The 21,332-nt window shown below is 41.9% G+C and overlaps 1 long non-coding RNA gene across 1 annotated transcript in view; it reads right to left on the bottom strand.

Moving 5' to 3' along the window:
- Positions 1–21,094, bottom strand: part of LOC143694336 (uncharacterized) — a 40,859-nt gene extending 19,765 nt beyond the window's left edge. The window contains exons 1-8 of the long non-coding RNA XR_013182725.1: positions 14,434–21,094; positions 13,083–13,261; positions 9,856–10,736; positions 9,433–9,494; positions 9,257–9,345; positions 5,341–5,633; positions 1,857–2,191; positions 285–362 (exon numbers count right to left, since the gene is read on the bottom strand). This is a non-coding gene — a long non-coding RNA (uncharacterized LOC143694336). The remainder of the gene's footprint in view (positions 1–284; positions 363–1,856; positions 2,192–5,340; positions 5,634–9,256; positions 9,346–9,432; positions 9,495–9,855; positions 10,737–13,082; positions 13,262–14,433) is intronic.
- Between the last annotated feature and the right edge of the window lie 238 nt (positions 21,095–21,332).

A 21,332-nucleotide genomic window follows, 5' to 3' on the forward strand; every position in this document is an offset into this window, starting at 1 on the left:
CTGGGTTGTGCAGCTGACAAACCTTTTGTGTGCACTGAGTCCCTCTATCACCACAGGGAGGCCTATAAAAAGGCTTGCCATAAAAGCACTGAACAGTTATACAGGACTTTGTGAACCTGGAGCTCTGAATGATTTTTCTCCAATAGTCAACTTTGAAACTGAAGTGACAGCTTATGATAAAGGCTAAAGGACTGCTCCAGGCCCCAAACCCTGCAGCTGTATTTCACCAAGAAAACACGAATTGCAAGATTCCTGCTCTGACAGGACACAACAGAGAAGCTCACAGAAAAGATGTGCAAAGTCATGGTGCTGTCCCAGCACAAACCACCATGTGGCTCTTCAGCCTCACAGTCAGATCAAACCTGGGCAGGCAGGAATAAAAGAAAACAGACAAAGAGAGAGAAAAAAAATTAGAGAGTGAGAGAGTGCACAGAAAGGTAAAGCCATTCTTCAGCCTGTTGAGTCACATCAGAGACTGTAAGAAGAACCCTTCAGACTATTTCAGCACAAGGTACTACATGAAAGGGTTAAAATGTTGTCAGCTCTGCTCTCAACAGTTGTGCAACCACAAGAAAAACACCAATGCAATCTACTGCTTTCTGATGAGCACCTACTCAGGACCATTTCAGATGAGGTGGGTGGAACAGGAATATTTTAAAATATTGTAAAAAATGTGCCAAAAAAAGTGTAGTTTACATGTAATACATGAATGAGAACAAAGGAAAGGAAAAGGCAGCTTTAATGCCTCATTTGATGATTTTACTGTCCAAATTCTGCCACAAACAGCTTTGTATAATGTCTGTTTTTACAGGGCTCCTCATACTCCTCAGCACAGTACTTCGTGTTGCCATGCCATACCAGGGAAGTTTGTCTGGAGCCTACAGTCTCTCTGGGATTTTTTGCTGTTTATTTGATGATACAGTAACAAAGCCATGCCCCACAGATGAGTTGTGCAATTCTAAAGTGGAGACTCAGAAGAGAAATGACCATTTTTCATACTGACCACCTGGATATTACCTTCTGAGACTTCCTCAGTGAAATCTGGGAGTCCTTCTGCTCTACTCGTGAATCACCTGTTCCTGCTGGCCTTACTGCTGCTGAGGACAGCCAGCACCATGCTTTGTCACCTGGGAGTATCTTAGACAAAAAGCCTGAATTTTCTAATTAATAATTAAGCAAACAAGTTTTAAACAATAAAGACTTAGATGCTTTGCTACCTTAATTAGTAAGGTAGCTGAGGATTTCATGGCAGGTCATTCTCATTCATATCTTCATTCTCAAGACATAATTAGTGTACTTGAAGCATGACCTCTGCTTATATTAGTTCAGCCTTTGGTGCCAGAAGGCTGAGTGCTCACTGAGGGCCTGAAAGGATTATAATCCTGTCTCAGTAACACCACATATTTACAGCAAATGGCTGTTTCAAACATGATGGTTTGTGTACTGTAGCATCAACTGTCCTAATTCAGAATACTGAATCCGTGTCAGGAATCAGAGAATCTTCCAACAGTGACCTCTGTAACCACATGTGAGGTGTGATGTAAGAAGTCATGTGGTGGAAAAAAACAACTACTACTCCATTATACCTGACACAGTCATTCAGGGGACAGCTTAGCAAGAAGGATGGCAGAATTAATAAATTTGGCTTAAGGATTGCACAACTTTGTGCTGCTCTCCATCTCCTCTCAGAACCTCTGAAAAATGAACAAAACCCAGCCAAGCTGTGATGATAAATGCTTTTTTGTGGTGCAAGATTAATCTGATAAAGCTTTACAAAATGCGGTATATGTTCAAAACAAAAGAAAGTAACAGCTGACAGATAGGAGTTACAGCTAGATGGATACCACAGGTCTTACCTGAAGGTGATATTGCTAGAATTCCTTCCTCTTACAGTGCTGTTTCTCCCATACCAGCTTCACTCATGGCTTGGGTTCAGAAGCAGTATTTGTCTGTAAGTGGTAATAGAGATAGGGATCTTGGTGCATTTTTTCTGCTTTTTAGTGTCTTCAACTCATGTCTCTAACGTGTATCCTGGCAGAACATCTCCACGGTCTAGTTCCCTGCCAGGCTAAGCCAAGGCTGGAGTTGAAAAATCCACCACCTTTATCAGTTCTGAAGGCTCTGTGACAGCAGGAGAGTCCACAGTTTGCAGATGTGAGTGCAGAGCTGGTCCCATCTCAGGATGCCAAACCTGCAGGGTTTTGAGGTATAAAATGAGCCTTAAGAAACACAGAGAAAATTCTGTCCAGCAAAGCAATGTGGTTCCTAACATGGCACATAATGGAGACACCGTTTCAAGGTTGGCCATTTAAAAAAACCCTCAAACATTCTGGCACAGAATCATCTGGAATCTGCTGTGAGCACTGCCCACCACTCATTTTCCACATGTGCTTAGAAGAGGTGTTTAGCATTAGAGGTTTGCTTCTGTCTCTTCCTAGCTGGCTGGTGAACTCTGCAGTACATTTCCTCCAACCTGTTTTCTATGACTCTGAGTCCCTTGTGTCTCTTCTTGTTTAATAAATCCCTCCTACAGTCCTGTGGGAAGTAGTCAGGTGATATGTGGACTGGGATTAGGGAATGTGCTTACTAACTTGCAAGATCCTATTAATGTTATTCAAGTTTATTTGCCAAAGATTACAGTACCCCAATTATTAGTCATTTAAAAAAATACAGATTTTTGTATCTTGCTTTTTGCTCTTTAGCCCACTTTGCAGCAGCCTCCATTATATATGAGAAGAGCAAAAGATGGACTGTTAAAAAAATCTGTATGTTTTCAATCAAAAGAATAGAGAGTTGTGTATCCAAATACAAGTTCTGCTCTGAAATTCTCAGCTAAAATGCAACAACCTTCCCCCTGGCACCCAGAAGTCATCCAATGCAGCATGCCATAACAAACTTGATGCTAATGGCTTTTATACAAGGCTCTCATTTGAGCACAGGGGGTCATAAGGAATACAGTGCATATGCACAGAGAATATTCTCCTCTCCTAAGCCTAATGTGAGATAATGCAGGTCTTCAAATAGGCAAAGAATCATAGCTCCAGGCTTTAAATTGGTTTTGTGTTGTCTTCTGATGTAAAGGAGCCTGAATGCTTTCCCATCTGAGTAACTATTTGACCTCAAGGCTTTCAGCTACAACATAGAATTCTCTGGTTTTTTAGCTATACTGGCTTCCACACTTGGCCATTTTTTTTTCTGAATTATGTGCAGCTACTAAGACCCACTTCAGTATCTATTACAGGATTCCATCAATAGTTTAGGCTATTTACTTATGGCATCTAACAGTCTTTTTTTTTGTAAAATGCTTTAGTCGTATAGAGAAAGAAGTCTCTGTAACAGGCACAAAATAAAATCTGCCCATTTGAGCATTTTTGAGGCTACTGTAATCCTTTGTAGTTTGTGATATTGATCAGTTCAGAACAAGGCACAGGTTCTTTACTATTAAAAATCCAGTATTAAAAATTTAAGCAACTTTCATTAATCTCACGGGAGTTTTCTTTTAAAAGGGTTGATGAGCATAGTAACATATGACAAATTATATTATTTGTCATACATTAGGGCCTTTGGCAACCTCAGTTTGAACCTTAAGTACCAAAGCTACCTACACCTCAGAACACCTTCACCATGCTGATCTCTGCTGTTTGCAGATATTTAATTCCTCCCAGCTGGGAATCTCTGTGTCCTTTTTTAATAGTTACAAAGGGATCACTAATTTAATTTTTTATTGCTTTTGAACTGAGATAAACCAAGAAGATGAAAAGGAGAAACAAAACCCAAGAGATGGCTACAGTTGCTTATCACCCTCTGACTGAGGCCCAGCCTGTTCCTGAGCAGTGACTGGCAGCCCCCAGCCAATTCTCCCCAGTTTGTACACTGAGCATGATAGTCTCTGATATAAGAATATCCCTCTGGCCACTCTGGGCCAGCTGTCCTGGCCATGCTCCCTCCCAGCTTGTTGTGCACCTGCTCACTGGCAGAGCATGGGAAACTGAATAGTCCTTTAATAAGAGAAAACACTACTTAGCTACAAAATCCAAAACAGTGTTGTACTAGCTACTAAGAATAAGATTAACTTTATCTCAGCATAAACCAGGACAATACCATGAGTGGTTGCAATTTAATTAATGAGAAATCCCAACATTTTGAATGAGACAGAGGAAAGAATCCAAGAAAGAACCAAAATATTAACAGAAAAAGAAGAGCAACAGTCTGATTAGTCAGATGCTCCTGCTGCTGATAGGAACACTCCCATGTGTTGCACAAGCTGTGATAAGCACGGATCATACGGTTGCTATCTGATGGATACAACAAAATCAGCCACTTGCTCAAGTCAGTTCTGGTCTAATTCAGGAAAAAGCAGTCAAAATTAGACACCCAAACCCATAGGTGTGACTTTCAGAGGTGCTGAATGTTCTGGCCTCTTGTTGCTGCTTGTGGATAACAAGCCACAAGCAACTTTTGTGAGACACTTCTCTCAGAGGCTCTACACAGAGGGAACTCAAACTAGCACAGAACAATCACAATCTATTGACTCCAAATTGTGTGCATGTGTTATATTTGTATGTATAAAGAAATATATGTATGCATAGCAGGAAGTCAAGGAGGGTAACTTGTTCATTTCAATTTATTCATGGTCATAATGTTTTTCTAAAGACTATTTCTTTGCCATCTTGGTCACTTCATATGTTTAAACATTTCAATTATTGCACTTATTTTGAAAATGAGCTCTTTCTGCAGTGCATTACAGACTAGCTCAGAAACGCCTTCCCTAATCCATAGGAAGTTTGGACAAAAAATGCAAAGTTTTAGATAAAAAGTTATATATATTGCTTGACATTGAAGATTTTCTTTCTTAAATGTTTCAATAACCCAGACTTGCTGTTTGCCTTGTATATCCTGTGATGCACTCTGGCCTTGGGAATGGGGACTAGAAAATTGCTGTCACTGGGGATCAAATATAGGAACAAGAGGTCTCACAGGATAGTTTGAGCTGGACTTGTAAAGCCCATCTAGTCCAATCCCCCTGCAATAAAGAGGGACAGCTTCAACTAGATCAGGTATCTGAACTGTAACTCCCAGAAGATAGTTCAGCAGTGTTTTCCAACTAAATTAGTTTTACACAGAATGGTTTTGGTTGGAAGAAACCTTAAAGATTATCTCCTTCCAATCCTCTGCCATGAGCAGGGACATCTCCCACCAGACCAGGTTGCTCAGAGCCCCGTCCAACCTGTTCTGGAACACTTCCAGGGATGGAGCAACCACAGCTTCTCTGGACAACCTGTTCCAGTGCCTCACCACCCTCACAGTACGGAATTCTTCCTAATGTTAATCCAAACATACCTTTGAAGCCATTGCCCCTTTTTCTATCACTACATTCCTCCGCAGACAGTGATTTTTCAGATTCAGCACAAAGGCTCCACTGTCCTTTCTTCCTAAGGTTTTGGCTGTAATGCAGCCACTGGCTTTCTCCAACACCACGTTTTCTTCTTCTGTCTCCTCCATACTGTCCTTGATGTGACTTTGGGCCTTGGCTTTGCCAAGGGAGCCTTGATGCTTGCAGTGTGCTTGGTTCTTCACAGTGACACTGTGTGTAGCAAAAAGCTCGAGGACAGATTCTTCAGTGATTGGAAAATCTGGAAAGAACATAAGACATTTGAAGGCCGCAGCTGCAAATATAACTTGACACCTATCCCGTATCTGTGAGTTCCCAGAAAAAGTGGTGCAAAACTGGGCCCCTCACACACTCCTTCATGTTTTTACTATTAGAATTTGGTGTTTTGTGAAAGTCTTCAGGGACACCCAAAGTTTTCTCTTATACTTTGATTGATCGTGTTTTGATTCAGCTGATTTAGTTCTGTTTCTTATACAGTGAGTCACCTGCCCTCCTCTAGTTGTTCACCTCAGCAGAAAAAGAGGGAGCTCTGGGAAGTAGCAAATTCCAAAGCTCCTCACTTTCCCAGGACCTGGAGATTTGATTCCAGGCAGTTTCTTGGTTTTGTAAAGCACCTTTCTGCTGTTCTTCCCTAAAGTCCCATGGGGATATATACCTAAGATCACATTAAAGATAGTAGAATCAAAGTTAGTAAAGAAAATACTCCCTCATTTGTAGCTGAGTAATATGGGGGCATGATAAGGATGTCTTCCACATGGTAACAAAACCCAAAACAAAACCATCCGGTTCATGTTGCTATCTTATTGCAGAGGTTCCATACTGTTGTCTCCTTATCACAAAGGTTCCATACCTTCTGGGTGTTTTCTTGTGGGCATCTCCTCAGAGCACTGACTCTTTCTCCTTCACAAAGCAGCCACTGACTCCAGTTCCCCTCTCACCCAGCCACCCCACTCTCTTATAGCATCTTCTTCTCACTGGTTACAGCTGTGGCCTGTTAAAGTCAGGCCTGTTCCTAAGCTTTGATAATTGGCCCAGCTGCAACCCCTTACTCCTAGGGGTAAGATTACTTTTTACACTTTATTTTCTTATATTCTATCCCACTACAGATTCCCAGTACCTGAAGGGAGCCGACAAGAGAGATGGGAGAAATTATTTACTAGGGCATGTAGTGTCAGGACAAGGGATAAAGGCTTCAAACTGAAAGAGAGTAGGTTTAGATTTGATATTTTGGAGAAATTCTTTACTGTGAGGGTGGTGAGGCACTGGAACAGGTTGCCCAGACAAGCTGTGGATGTCCCACCCTTGACAGTGTTCAAGACCACAGGATGGATGTGGGCTCTGAGCAACCTGTCTAGTGAAAGATTGGAACTAGATGATTTTTAAGGTCCCTTCTAACCTGAGCTATTCTATGATTTTTAATATATTTGTTGTTTTTTCTTTGTTTTTGTCACATGTGTTGTTTTAGAAACCACAATTCTGTGCTGATACTCAGGAAAATCAGCTCTCCCCATACCAAAGCTTTGCTGTGGATGTGTTTTCACTGCAGCAGAGTGTGATAACCATTCAGTGGGGCACGCACAGCACCCGTACTTCCGTGTGTCCCGCCTGTGGTTTTATCCTGCTGCCCTGATCCAGCCGAGGCTTTTCGCCACGCCGAACGCCCATCTGGCGCCATCTGCCTGCCAAGAGCCGAGCCATACACACAGCTTCCTTCCAGTCGTCATTTCAGAAAACGTGCTTTGCTTGTTCCTCATGACATCAGCGTTTGAAGCAAAGGCTCAGGCTCAAATTCTTGACTTATCGACTTAAAAGCAACAGTAGGGCTGTACCATTGTCTCCCCTCGGGGAACAAAGAAGCAGCAGGAAGAGGTTTTGCTTGTGCACACAGACAAGCCTGTAAAATGCTACTGGCCCAGGTGAGGAGCCCTGGTGAAGCACTGGTTCTGCAGGTGTTTGTGTACGCCTGGTAAAGAGCAGGAAGGACACAGGGTGGCTACATCCACTGGCAAGTCTGCCCCCTGCTCCTCTCCCAGTTGGTCAGTGATGAGTTTGTGGGTGGTTCCTTGCTTCACTATCCAAATCCTTTCCAAGCCTGTCACCCAGCAAAAAGACTGAGGCAGGAAACAACACAGACTGCAATGAACAGAATTTCCAGCCATGTCACTGAATCCTATGATCAGAGTTTCCTGCCCTAAGATGTCCAAGCTGTCAGGATTTCTGGCTCCTGCTCAGGTAAAGTGATCCACGGACAAAATGAACCAGTATTTCATGGATCTGTGCATCTGCCTAGAGGAGCCACATGGTATATGCTGAAGGGTGTGCATTTGCATGCAGAGGATACATTTACTGATTACTCTGGGAATCAGAGACCAGGAGAAGGAGAAGGGTGGGTGGTGAGAAGCCAACCTTGTGGGAAAGGGTGTGAGCCTGCAGGCTGTTAAATGGGTTAGCAAATGTGAAAGCATCTTCACAGGAGACTGCAAAGGAAAATTTTGACAAAGCCAAGATCCAAAGCCAAAACTTAGTAAGACTGAGACAGTAGTAGTGTGGGAAGGATACGATCTGTTCTCGTCTGATCTGTCCATCTGTTTGTCCTCAATTAGAAGCCCTTTATCAATGCCATGCCAAGTCCCATTAGGGTTTCGCAGCCTTTCCTTATACTGATCATTCCATGGGCATTTTACCTATTTGCCTTCTTGAGCCATATTTCTCCCATCTTTGCATCAACACAGATTGTCAGGATCCCCAATTGAAAATATGAACATCACATGCTTTATGGCTGCAAATGTCATAGAATCATAGAATAGCTCTAGCTCAAGTTGAAAGGGACCTACAAGGATCATCGATTTCAATTAGCTGCTTCTTGCAGGACTGCCCAAAACTAAACCATATGACTAAACAACTCCTTAAACTCTGACAGGTTTGGTTCTGTGTCTCTGGAAAAAAACACAGTGGAAGCATATGAACAAAAAACTGTTCAGAATTGTCAACTGAGTACTTCAAACACCAAGAAGGTGTTGAACAGCAGGGAGATCTCCTAACAAAATGGGCAGATCACAGGATGAAAGTGGTTTAGTAAATTGGAAGAAATCCTGTGAAGAAAGGGGGATGGAAAAAGGTTGTTCCTAAGTAGTTTTCCCTCTCCTTTTTACGTGTTCACTGAAGGGAATGCAGCTATAGGAATCCAAAAGCAGAAGCAGAAGAGTGCCCCTTGGCACTGCTCCATTCTCACAGCTGGTACAGAGGAGCTGACACACCAGCCAAACACTCCCTCTACTGCCTACACGATATTTGTATCTGAACTCTGATGGGCAAAGATGAATCAGTAACTAAGACACCAGACTGCAATTCCAGCGTGCACAGGAGTCAGAGGCAGCTCAGACACAGCTTCCAGGTTAGCTGTGCCACACAAGTGGTTTCTGTCACACAGGAATGACCAGGGATGGCCCCTGCCCTGCACTGTCCCATCAGACACCCTGACCATGGCCCACAGAAGGCACTCAGACACCAGGCCTGGTACCCATCCTGCAGCAGCCTGACACAGAAAATGCAGGACCAGCCTCACATGTCAGGGGTGGGCACTAGGGCAGATCCATCCTCCATGTGAGAAAATCTGCCTGCCCTCAGACCTGAGCTTCTTTTGGCCCCTGAAGTTTCCTTTCTACCATACCACCAAGAGAATGGTCAGCAGTTACTGAGCTTGTGAAGAATGCACTGCTATCGTTTTATCTTCCTCCTGTGTAGGCAATTTCAAAATGGTCTTAAAATACTTTTAATAGAAAGCACCTGGGCATAGTTCAAAGCTGGTCCACATCTAGCAGAAGTCATCTCAAAGATTAACAGCCAATAAAATCTACAACCTACCTTTGAAATTCTCCTCCAGCCTATGCTGAGAGCATGAAGCTAAATTTTCCAACTTTTCTTCCTGGTTTTCTTAACAGCTGTGTGTATTTCTGTAAAGATAATAGACTAAAGTTTACAGCATCAATAATGCTACTGCAAAATTAATTCACAAAACAAATGTGATATTAAACATTTACCAGCCTCCTGTTGTGCTGCTGGTCCTCAGCAGACTGCAGTCAAGTCCAAGTCCCATGGGTCACTTTAAAGAATCAGGATAAGAATTCATTAGGGCAATCCTGACTAAAATAAAACATGCAATACATTTTATTAGCCTGGTTTAGGTGACAGGTGTAAGGACTTAAATGAAAGATTTACTGCTTTATGCTTCTACCACTTCATACTGCAAAAAAGTCCTTCATTATTACCCTCATACTACCAACAGAAGGTACAGACTAACAGCTTATTCCATGTTAAACAATAAAAAGATTGCAGATCAGTGTTATTTTACAAGTTTCCTAGGTGTTCCAGCAAAGCAGCACTGCTCCACTGGAGAGTTTCACACAGAAAAACAGTGTAAAGACTAAATGTTCCTCTTCCTCTCTTGAGTCATCCCCACTTACCTCCCACAGCTGCACTGGCACTGCTGTACTGCTCCTTAGGGTCACTGTCTCGTGTACCCTGTGGTCACTGTGCAACCTCCCCAGTCTCTCAGCCCAGCTGCATGAAATGGTAAGCTCTGCTCTCTCCCCTTCCTGCCTCCTGGTCTACTCAGGAGACCTCTCTATCACTCATCCATTTTTCATCCCTTTCAGGGTGACACCTTCAGGAGCTAGCACACACTCCAGGCAGGCTTTTCCCTTCCTCTTCACTTGGGTGTTTTGAGATTGCTGACAAACTGAATTGGAATTCCTGGGAAATGGGAAGGGATGGGCAAGAAAAATACCAGCAAGTACATTAGATATCAAAACAGGTGTCTTTGTCCTTGCAGGATATAACATGGGCTTCTGTGCAAGAGAGATTCCAGGCCTGGGACTTTACTTGCAGTGTGAAAAAGAGGTCTTGATGCTCCTCTGCTTGCCTGTCACACTAGCTTTACAAGACTGTGGATTCCAATTTTGTCAGCCCAAGCTCTGGGGTTTTGTGTTTTTGCTTTATGAATTATGCAGCTCAAATCTTGCTGTCTCTCATGTGATCCACCCCCTGTGCAATGATGTTTACTTTCCATCACTTATGATCAATGAAGAGCAGATTGTTCTGTACTAGACCTTCAGTCTTAACACCCAAGCCTTTAAAGTAACTGGGCTGAACACCCTTTATTTTGACAGTGTGGGCCAATCCATCATCAATTGCATCATCATTCATACTTATCATCCCACTTTGGCTCTTTCTCATTGAACTTCTAAATGAAGCTTTGCACTTTCTTTACCAGGAAGATTCCAAGCACTGCTGTCTGTGGTTCACTTTTAATAGTTTCAGTTCTGTCAGGAGTTAAGGAACACACCTGTTAAAATACCAAAAAGACAAACATTCAAAAAAGACAAAAGACAAACAGTCTGTTATTTTTCATTCTTTATATCCAAATTCTTACACTACACAGCAAAATGTCAGTGAAATACTTTTGATTTCTCGATTGGTAGCAGAAAGATAAATTCACTCCTTCAACTTCAGTAGAAATTATGCTAACTATAAGCTCATAATGCTCACTAAAAGTTGCACATAATCCTATAAAGCTGTTTACCAACAGACACACAGCTTTTCTGTTCTGTTCTTCTGTCCCAGCTCTGTTCTTTTTTCTCTCCTTGTCATTGTAAAGTAAATGGTTTCAGGCAACTGCAGAAGACATCTGCAAGCATACCTGGAACCATTTGACAAGCTGAAGGATGACTGCCACATTACTGCTTTACCTGCCAAGAATGCTGCAGTGCCTGGCACAGGATCACTATTTGTTTAAGTAAGGCAATCTACCACACTACCAAACAGCTTGTGCCCAAGCCCTGCCTAGGACTTTAACAAAAAGATAAGTATTATACTTAAAAGATGATGCTAATGGCAAAGCTCACCTTGAAGAGATGGTCCTGCTGTAATAAAAGGTAAGCCAGGCAGGCAGCATCACTGTTACTCAGCACTAACTAAAAGCTACTTTCCTGCATAAAATATGGTGGGTTTTCTTTCAAAAAGCAAGCACACATTTGTTTGGTGATAGGAAGCACATGCAGATGAAAAAAAGATTATTATTATTATGCTCAGGCCCATCCACTCACTCCAGTGAGTGCAAGAGTGTTTGGGCAAATATCACTTGCACTAAAAGGACAGTGCCAAGGTGCATTTTATCAGTCCCATCTTCTCGACTAAAACTGGTCCAAATTCAGTGGTGACTCACACCCCTTCCACACTGACGTCAGTGAAGAATTTGGCTTATTATGTGTAATAACCAGGCTTCAAACTGAAATCTGCTCTCTCTTGAAAGGTGTTTTCATATGGGTGCTCTGGTAATTGCAGGTTGGTTTATGACTTGTACAAGTTAGATTTCTGTTCAAGCCAAAAAAGACTAGTGAATCATGAATGTTGTAGAGACATGTAAGAAAAGATAGTTACAGTTTGGTCCACCAATTCTGACCCTCAAATGTTTGTCTGCAGTTGATGTTGACATTGTACAAAGAACCTCTCAGGTCTGAGAACAAACATTACCTATCACTCTCTGCACAACAGGGTTTCCTGTCAGCCACAGAAGGCTGTAGGTGCTTAGGTCTGCCCCATTCCCACTGTAGATGCACAGTGTATATTTCAAACCTATATGCTTTGTGTTATTTTTTTTCAGGGAACACAAAGGCCCTCCTCCATAATAAGCACAATTCTTGCACCTGTGAAAACACATCCTTCTTTTTGTGCAGCCATAGAGCTCAAAGCCAGCAGGGGGTAGATTCTTCCATCCTACTTCACTTCTCTCTACTTGCAGCAAATCTGCCCTTTGCCTAACTCCAGAACTCTTACAAGTTTGGCTGTTAGTAACTGGCCTAGCAATAGGGAAGCCAGACCTCTAGAGATTTGCTTTAGTCATGATCAAGGATGTTGTGCAGATGGCAAAAGTGTAGGTAGAGAACACTGCAGACTTGTAGATATCTGTGTCATCTCAGGAGCAGCATTCAGATTAGAAAGAGAAAAAAAAAAACATAGAGAAAAAGTAAGCAGAACCTCCCAGTAGGCTGGAGATATGACAAATGACAAGTGAACTCCTCTTTTTATTTGTGTTTTTATCAATGTTCTTTTTTTTTATCACTAAAGAAACTGACCGGTTGAAAATCCAGAATCTCTGAGGGCAGAAATTTTGAGGCCAAATCCAATTCCCCCTCATCCCTAAAGGTTCCTCACAGCCTTCCTAAAACCCCAGAAACAGACAGAAGTCTTTCCACTGCTAGTGATGTATTTTGGATCAGGTGCATTCTTGGCCTAAGGCAGAAAAATTGAAGCCACCTTTCTTCTCAGAGACATCCTTTTGTTCTGATGCTCTGCAGCGGCAGTGAGTATTCCCCCTACACTGCATGAGGAATACAGACACCAGAGAAGGGGGAATGGAAGCTGTTGGACTGAAGAATCTCAAGTACTGTGGGAAGAGTTTGACTTGGCCTGACTGGCAGATTTGCAAGCAAAGGACTGCCTGAGGGAACAGGTGAATTAGGGTAAGCTAAGAATTAAGGAAAGAGGAGAGAGAGGGACAGAGCAAGGGAAGGAAAAGAACAGGAAGGGCAGTACTTCTGCAACCATGGGATATCACAAATTAAACAGGAATGAACTGGGATATGTGCCCTGAATAATACTCTGAATTACTAAGATTTAACATTGGTTTTACCTGAATGACACTTGAAGGAAGGACATTGACTTGTTGGAGCAAGCTCAGAGAAGGCCACCAAGTTAATTAGAAGGATGGAGCACCTCTTCTGTGAGGAAAAGCTGAGAGAATTGGGATTGTTCAGCCCAGAGAAGACTTTGGAGTGACCTAAATGCAGCCTTCCACTGCCTGAAGGGAGCCTACAAGAAAGATGAGGCAAGATTATTTCCAAGGGCAGTAATATAGTGACAGGACAAGGGAGATTAGCTTCACACTGAAAGAGAGTAGGTTTAGATCAGGTATTTGGGAAAATATCTGTATTGTAAGGTTGGTGAGGCACTGGCACAGGTTGCCCAGAGAAGCTGTGGATGCCCCATCCCTGTCAGTGTCCAAGGCCAGGCTGGATGGAGCTCTGAGCTACCTGGGATAGTGGAAGGTGTCCCTTCTCATGGCAGGGAGTTGAACTGGGTGATCTTTAATGTCCCTTCCAACCCAGGCCATTCTGTGATTCTATGACACACAAGAGGAATTAGGCCCTCACTCTTCTAAACACAAAACTAAGTAACAAAAATAACCCACTATCTCTTCCTTGTGTTTCATTAGGGCTTGGCTTGCTTTTAAGTTTAGCTCAGAAAATTGTTTTGTCTCCTAAGCTTCAAGAAGAAACATTGGAATTAATGAATGAATGAGTGAAATGGAACAGTGGCCTATTACTTACTTTCTCTGTTTGAGTTTATTTTAAATCACAGGTTTTTTCCTGTCTGCTTTATGGAAGACATTAGATTAATCTGGCTTTATTTTACTTACTGTACTTCTTACAACTTTACATCCATCACTGATACCTCTCTGGAATGAAATTCTTTCATTAGCAGCTCTCTGCACACTGACAGGAATGATTTGTGGCTTTTTGTGATAATAGATCTAAAAAAATAAAGACTCATACAGTCTTTCTGTCACTTTAGACAGTCACAGATCTGTCATATGGGAGAGATTATACATGATGGAAAGGCTTATTTACTTATGCATTAAAGGTCACATTCTTCCAGCCCTAGCCAAATCACTCAATCATGAGTTCTGCATAACAAGAACTGCTGCATTTAAATCAATAAAGACAAGTTTCCAGCAGCTTAAATGAACAGCAGCCTTCCCACTGATCTGACTGATCCATGAAAAATCTCTAAAACCAGCGAGGATGGATATAGGTAACTGCAGTTTGCACCTCTTTTTGTTTACTCTTCTTCTGGTATGGAAGATGACAGACTGTATTTCCTTGCATGGGGTTTGTGAATATACCTGAGAGCACCTGGAAATACAGGCAGTTATTGGCATGTACTAGCTAAAGGTCTTACAGAAAAAAATATTTTTTACTTACCCTCGGGTTTTTTCAGTGGACAAGGTTTTCCCACAAATTCAGGAAGCCTTTTTCCAGCAAGCATCTCAAAGGAGCACATCAGCATGCTACAGCGTTCCAACAAGGCAGAAGACTTCCTGGAAAACACTTCTTTGGTTGGGGAAAAGGTATGTTAATTAAGTGAACAGCAAGGTACTGTTTGCAAGATTTATTTACCAGGAATGGGAAAGAGTGGATACAACAAGAAGCCCCAAAACATAAAGCTACACAGAGAACTGCTCATCACCTAAACCTCCTGAGAGAGAAAGGTTTGTGCAGCAGGAAGAATTCTAGCTGTCTGTAGGAGGCTGCTGATCATCTCACTTCTTTCCTGATTTCCTGCAGGATTCTGGGCAAGTAATTTGCTCTCTCTGTATATATCTTGTCACCTAGACAATGAGAAAATGGAGCTGCCTTGCTGTGCAGGAGTGCTGCAAGGTGCTCAATGTCAGATGTCATTCAAGAAGGCTTCACAGCTGGAAGGATCAAAAAGCCCATTAGAACTGACTCTCTTCAGCACAAGCTGCATTAAACTCTTCAGTGCTGCTCATGCCCTACATCTGGGTAAATGTCCATAATTTAGGACAAATTCTTCTGCTTTAAGCTGCTTAATTGCAGAAAGCTTCAAAGAGCTACACTTTTCTATCAGAATGAAACTACTGAGTTTATTTTAGTATTAAATAGTTGTTAAGTTCAAGTAAAACTGGTTTGGATTTTTCCCCAAAAACTGACCAGTAAGGAGCTGTCCCTGAATACTAATATCTAAAGCTCCCTGAGAACACCACTCTGAAGCAGAGTTATTTGTCTGTGGTTAGCAGCAAAATGTCTCCATTTTACACCAGGAATATCAAAAGAAGCTTGACAACCAGCTTGAGTTAATCCATCTTATTCATTTAGACTATTTCACTGCACTTCTTTCTAACCAAGGACCTCCCTAGCTCTCCTAAGTGTATCACATACAGAGGGATTTGTGAATTCCACAAGAACCTGTGCCCTACCTGCTCCCAGTGGATGTGGCTAGGAACTGGGTTATTATCCTCACTGCAGTAACAAGACAGTAAGAAGGCTGCTTTAAGCCAAGATAATCCAAGATTGGTCCATGTGTGAAGGGCCGTTTGGGGAAACTGGGTTATTTGATTGTTGTCCTTGAGGGGTGAATATTAGTCATCTAGAAGCTGCAGCTCTCTAGTTTTAAAAATTATTCTGTGACAAGACAGATGCAGTAAGGAATTAAAGCCTCTGACACAGTTGTTTATGCTGCCGAAAGATCTTGGGGCAAAAGAAGATCAACCCAAAAGCCTTCCCAAGATTTGGGGGGGCACAAATGAAATAATTAGGATTATACATGGCAACCTAGAAGATACAGCCCACAGGAAAGACAATGTTAAGACCATATGGCCTTGAGAGTTTGCTTTGTTGCCAGCAGGAATTACAGACATGCCAAAAGTGCTCTGTTTTGGGCCATCCCCCCAAAGGGATCCTTTTCCTTAACAGGATATATATACCCTGATATCCATGCTGAGCTGGCTACTGCCTCCAGGCTACCTCTATGATACACAAATACTCTGTCTCCTTATGCCTGGTCTGCCCAAGGGTGTTCCCATCCCCTTTGCCACCTTCTCTCACTGTCCTGTTCTCACCCCTTCGCTCCTGTGTACCAGTGGTCATGGGTGTTGGTGACAGCACTGACAGCACTGATTTGGGCTGGTTTGGAAGAGAAATTACCCTACACCCAGAAGGACTTGAAAAGAATGCTGTGGAATTGCCCCTCAGCTACTGAGGGACAAATCCACAGCAGCAGCACCCAGTGCTAAAATGAGAAGGGATATAGGATGCTGTTTGGCTCACTGCTCTGCATGCCTTCAGATTTGGATTTTCAAATCCTACAAAAGCTACAGTGACATGGCTTAAAAGTCATCCCATCACCTTTACATTTCCCCCTTTCACCTCAAAAATGCAATTCCCTCTACTTAGATTTCTATAGTCTGATTGAAATTTTCATCCTAGGCCACAGATTTTGTTTTGAAGGTGAAACTTACACTTTGGAGTGATACTTTACAAAGTTGCTTTCTTTGTAAGGGAAGGAAAGGAAAAGCAAAGCAGGTGTGAATCTAAAGGTACTGGACCCACACAGCCAATTTCTACCCTGCCTGACCACAGCCACAGAACACAAAGTATTATGACATTCTTGAGAATATATGTTTATGTTAATGTTACCTTTTTATCCCAGCTGATAAGGTCCTGGTTATTCCTACCACAGGAACTTTCACAACCATTACTGACCTTTCTGTGTCCCTCAGCTCACACAAAGTTGTGTAGCTTGTTGCATTCCTAGGAAGATGCCTGGGTCCTTTTACACTGGACAAATGCAGCTTTGAATAGTTCAAAATTTAAATACATACTGGCCTCTTGTGGGCTGTGTTGTTACATCCTTTACACTGGCTTCAGCACTTTCTTATTCTTGGAATAACAGGGTGATAAAACTTCAAGTATGATGCTAAAAGGAATAAACCTTCTGTAGGTCAAAAAGATACCTTTTTATTTAAAAATAAACATTACCTCCTCAATCCCAGGTTTTCTTATGATTGATTTTGACACCATTTCAAAACTTTGATCAAAGGTAGTCTATGAAATGATTTAACTTTTTTTTTTCCATGCTAAAATGAAAATACATGGGTTCAGGTTTCAAACAGTTAAACATTCAAAAAATCCTGCTTTGATGTTTAAGTCATTCCCCAGTGCTGCTTTCACACCTCCAGGCTTTGGCTTTGTTTATTTTAAAATTAGATGCAGCACTTTCTCTCATTTCCAAGTCCAGCCAGTTCATTCAGTTACTCAAGCAGGGACTCTGCGCTTTAGAAAATCAGTTCACAACTTTAGGTTGGAATCAGCTTTAATCAGCTTTCTTCTAGTCCTTAATAAGTCTAAGATTCTGCCACATTTCTGCATATGGATGACTTCATTCCCAATGGGAAGGGAACTTTATTTACACAGCTAAGTGTATTTAGCTTTTTTTAACTTCACTTGTGTTGACCACAGCATTGCTGACATAGTGCAGGAGATTGTTTTAGGTGGATAAGACCGCTCCATTCTGCAGGACACAAACTACCTATCTTGCTTGCAACAAAGGCTTAACAAGGTATAGTGGCAATAAACTGCTTAACTGACATCACTTGATTTCTCTTTGGAACAGAATGTTGTGGTTTACTCCATATTTATGTTAAATTCAGTTTAAAATGGAGTCTAGTGCAGGAGGCACCTGGGTTATGCTCTGCAAAGCACAGGAACTGAGAAAACCAAAGAGCATAAAAATCTAGCCAACTTCCACAGGCTGATGGGAATAAATTTATGGGTAAACTCTGGAAAAAGCAATGGACACCCCAGCCTCCCATCCCCCTGCAGGAATATACCACCTTTTCCTGATGATTTTTAGGTGATTTCTGCTAGTCTAGGAAAGAAAGGGGAAGGTGAAAAGTTTAACAAAAAACAAGAGAAAAACAGTGCAGAGGCTGAAACATTGTCAGCTTTTCCAGTGAGCAAAAAATACCACATTGAGACAGCCAAAACAAACATATGCTGTTTCACAGGCTAAAGAAGGAATCCAGCAAGGCAGACACTCTGTGCTTGCTTGTCTGGAACTCGTGTTCTGTTAACACAGATCAAATCAGAAGTGTGTGGAAATGGGACTGGTCACGTTGTGAAGTAGATAAGGTGTTACTTATTGCTTGTTTAATAAATGCATGAAGAAACCCACCTTCACTTATGTCTTCAGTATTCTACACTTCAGGAACAAGAGCTCAACTTAGCTGCAGAGCAACCTGCTTTCTGGACTGAAAGTTGTGTTTTCCCCAGCAAAAACCAAAATACTGCCAACACAATCCAATTCCTCCCACCTATCCAAACTGACACCCTGACCTTTGTGCTGCCTGTGTTTGCTTTCTGTACTCCTCACAACATCCTAAATACCAAAAAGACAACAGTGGATGTGGTAAAACCAATCACACATGGCTTTCCTTCTTTTGAGATAGAAGGAGTCAAAGCTCATTTACAAGAGGAGGTTTCCATTGTACGTTATCAGTTTTGATTTACTTCCTGACATGTTTTCCTGTGTCCACTTCAGAGGCAAACAAGCTAAACATGCAAAGGAGATCTATGAAGGATTTTCTCTCTATGATCCATAGAAATATTGTCTTTGGTTTTTCAGAGGAAAGTTGCACCTGGCACTGGAAATAGGGGAGTTAACGTTAGACTAATAGAAAGCTTTAATTCAGGCAGACACAACTTTTTCTCAATGGAGAAATGCCATTATTAAGATGCACATAACTGCAGATTTATACTCCCAAAATTCTGGGATGAAGATCTATGCAGAAGAGGTTGAGGCCTCTGAAGGGTGTCTAGTAAGACAGGCTCTGTCCAAGGAAAGAGATGATTTTTGGAAAACACTGGCTATGAACATATTGGGTTAACAGTAGTGCAGGAAAGTGATTTATTTAACTCTATTTAAAGCATAAGCAGCAACAGGCAGATAAGAGAACCACCAAGATGGAACACAAGTTGAGTAGCATGGTCCTGCAGAGAGAAAGGGCCAGGAATTGCAATACCAAGTCTTTTGCCAGACTGTTTAAGCTTTATGTTCTCAAATGTTCAGAGCCATATTGTCAGCTCTGGTGCCAATATGGCTTTTAATTCTGAGTAAGTAATTCAGTCTCTCTCTTCATTCAGCTTTGTTACCATCTGAGTAAACCTGACACTGCTGCCCTGCTGGGTATTACATGGCCCAAAAGCTTGGGCAGGTCTAATCATAACCCCTTCTGTGACTTTCACGCCATGCCACAAGAATGTAGCATCTGTTGTGTTCAGGTGCTGGAGCCTCATCTCTATCAGTGCTCAAAGGAGATTGGATTCTTCTCTTTCCTTGCACGTAAAGGAAGAAAAGTTAATTTCTTTGGAATATGTGAAATTCACGTTGAGGCACTAGAAATCAATGCTTGTGTTGCCTAGAGCATGCAGATCTTTGACTGCCTGTACCATATGCACAAAGCTGCAAATGCTGCTTTCATTCACCTATTTCTTCCGTGCTTTTGAATGGAGAATTTTTTTTAACTTGCAGGGAAAAATCTTCCTTGAGCTGCCCTACTTTATCCTGAGGTAACAGTCACTCTTCCAGACACCAGGAAATACTCATCTACAGACTTGGCAGAAGAAAAAAGGTTATCTCCAGGGACTTCAGAAAAAGTGTTTTGTTTTTTATCCATAGCAAATCTATAAGGCATGACCACCTATATGCAAGCTGCACAATTCCTCTTCTGAAGAGACAGCAGGGAAGTGACAGGAACCAAGGTCCTGTTTTGCCCTGTCTTCATTCTCAAGTCCATTTTGCAACTGCAAATTCACATGTTAAGATTTTTCCATTGTAGACTAATTATAGAAGAAAAGTCTAGAATAAAGAGATACTTTTGAAAGTCTTGGAAGAAATGTAGTTCTCTTCCCTACATGACTACTAGGTAGTTGACATTTAAGAATAATTTGACTAAGTCATCTTTATCTTGATCCTTAGAGAGCGAGTCGTGCTTTATCTGGGGACAGCCCTTACACTCAAGTGCAATCTTAGTTTTTGTTTTTACATAACTTTGGCATCTGCTGATCTCAGACTACCTGTGTGAGGACAGAATGTGCCATTAGTCTGTTACCATGACAGAAAGAGGAGCAGGATAAAGCTGCTTATGTGTGGTGACCAAATTGAGCAAACGACCAGCAAACAGCCAAGGCACTGAGCTAGGGCTCTGCCCTGTTCCAAGTGTGAAAAACGTTATCAAACAGAAGACATCACAGTTGGTTCTAAATAAAATAATCTCATGTTATATTTTTACCCACCTGGAGAGAGGAATTCAGTCCTCTGGGAAACAACTGTGTTGTAGGTACTAATGCTCTGGTCTCTGGTACAAAGAGTCCTGGGCTCTGAGCAGGAGAGAGTGGATGAAGTATGCTTGGAATTTTCATTTAATAGAGAAGGAGTAAAAAGACCAGCCAGAGACATAGCTTAGCTTAGCTCCTATTGTCAGCTCAGTTTCAAACACACTGATTACAGAAGCAGCAGCCCCACTCATCTCAAGTGCTTGCACACGGCCAGAGCTCCTTCCTGCTAATCTTAAGCACTTCTTAAGACTACCTCTGCTGCCAGAAGAGATCAGAACAGCTGATAAAATGTCCTTCAGATCTCAAATTCTATTAAAAAAAAAGGTAAAGAAAAAAAGAGACAGAAATGTGTTAATTATGATAAGGCCAGAGAGTAAATAGGAGGATTAGCTCCAAATCTGTTAGACAAAATAACACTTTTAGAGGCATTTGAATATTTTGATCCAGACCAAGTGGTATTACTCTTGCCTGGTATGAGGTGTCAGCAGTGCAGCCCTCATCACCAGAGCATACAACAAGGCTGACATGTGCTTTGTAGCAGTGAATTGATGCCAAACGACCTGATTATATCAAAAACCACACTCTCAGGACATTCCACACATGTAGAATGGGAGTGGACAGCAGGCCAGATTTCCTTCATTGTTGTAAATCATTCATTTCTACTCGAGTCAGTGAAGCACTGCCAACTAAGACCTGCTGAGGATCTGTGCAAGGACCTCAAGCTCAGTATCTTAGAGCCCTTTTTACCTTGCTTGCCATAAAGTTATTCTCTTCTAGAAAATCTCCTTGTGCAGGAGGCAATTTATACATTGAACTTACCTCCTATATGCACACTGCCCTCCAAGCAACAAGCATTCTTTAGCAGATGCATGGGAAGCTGATGACAGAGCAAGTAGTTTTATTCACTGAGTCAGTTTTGACTTGGAAGGGCACTGAAAAGCTGAAAAATATTTACAGGGAGTTCC

Source organism: Agelaius phoeniceus, chromosome 6, assembly GCF_051311805.1.
Source record: "Agelaius phoeniceus isolate bAgePho1 chromosome 6, bAgePho1.hap1, whole genome shotgun sequence".
NCBI lineage: Eukaryota > Metazoa > Chordata > Aves > Passeriformes > Icteridae > Agelaius > Agelaius phoeniceus.